At 34.1% G+C, this 1,383-nt stretch overlaps 1 long non-coding RNA gene across 1 annotated transcript; it reads right to left on the bottom strand.

Moving 5' to 3' along the window:
* Window positions 1-231: 231 nt before the first annotated feature.
* Window positions 232-954, bottom strand: LOC131078074 (uncharacterized). Its single transcript, XR_009113717.2, has 2 exons — window positions 679-954; window positions 232-580 (listed from the first exon to the last, which is right to left on the bottom strand). It is a non-coding gene; the product is annotated as an uncharacterized LOC131078074 (long non-coding RNA).
* Window positions 955-1,383: the final 429 nt, after the last annotated feature.

Raw genomic sequence — 1,383 nt, 5'->3', positions numbered from 1 at the left:
TTATTTTAATGGACTATACGTACACACAGAATTTAAGAACATTACGAGAGTAGGATCAAATTCAAACGCTAAGCATTTGTAGTGAGAAAGAAAAACATTTCATACAAAGATAAAAGCTAAGGTATAGAGAGATCATTCAGATAATCTAACAAAGGATCCTTTGGAACTCTGAGATACCATCAAACACTTCAAATAATTATGCCAGATGAAGCAATTCTCAATCTCTTAATATAATTCTGAACATCTGATAATATTTTATTTATTAAATAATCCATTTACAGCAAAGCATTACAATACTTATCTCAATTTTTATTTATAGATTTGATGCTCATCACAAAAGAGAAGCTATTTGCATAGAAGAAATCCAAAATACTAGTTTGGTAGAGTTGCAACATTATTGCAAGCCCTTGTATTCCTCTACAGTGGGACAAGTGGAAGCAGTGCAGTAGAATGTGAGGGTAAAGAAAATAACAAGCAGTGGTCAATAGTCATCTTCCATAGTGAGTAGGATGTAAATTGAATAAATAACTCCAGGAATATGACCCAGCACTGTTAGAACCAAACATATCCAGTATTCCTTCTGCAAAAGAATTTCAAATACACACACAGTTCAATGGAATTGCTAAAGTTAATGATGATGATATATTAGCTTAGTATTAAAGCAGAAGTAGTTCTCACATGGATGCCAAACTTTATAAGGAGCGGCAGAGGCGGCAAGATAAGGGCCATGAAGATGTAGAGGCCTGTTAGTGCAGGGTTCTCCCCCATTAACAGATGATCTCTTCTCTTCTCTTCTGATCTGAGATGATTTTATCACGTACAAGCACAAGCACAAGCACGAGCATGAATGAATATTTACTTGTAGAGGATATGGGTAGTGTGAAATAGACAAAAGAGGATTTGTGGGTCAAAGCTGAAATGAAAACGCAATGTTGTGGGCTTCAAAGCAATTCGACTGAGCCAAGCAAGGAATAAAGAGAAGATCCTCTCATAGAGGTTTAAATGATTTGTTGAAATGAGAGAAAGTGGTAAAGAGAGAGATGCTTCCAGATCAACTGCTCTTCAAACGATACCCCTCCTTATTCGATCACACTAAGCTTTGTTCACCGAGAATCAGCATTATGCAGAGATTAGTACTCAATGTTTCTACATTTTCTGTTACTACAGAATCATGTAGAGGTAATGAAAAATTATATAATACTTTACGTGTAAGCTTAAATAATGCATTTCATCACACTAGGTTTTTCTGTTACTGTTACTGTCTATTTATTAGTGTGATTTTAGAAAAGTCGTCTAAACAAATCAAAATACAATTTACATTTTATCAAAGTTTTTTTTGACTCATAGATCAATCTATATTGAATTGTTTTGGTATAGTAGGTA

Source organism: Cryptomeria japonica, chromosome 6, assembly GCF_030272615.1.
Source record: "Cryptomeria japonica chromosome 6, Sugi_1.0, whole genome shotgun sequence".
Taxonomy (NCBI): domain Eukaryota; kingdom Viridiplantae; phylum Streptophyta; class Pinopsida; order Cupressales; family Cupressaceae; genus Cryptomeria; species Cryptomeria japonica.
Note: the sequence above shows the minus strand (reverse complement) of the source record. Positions and strands in the feature narration are given on the sequence as shown.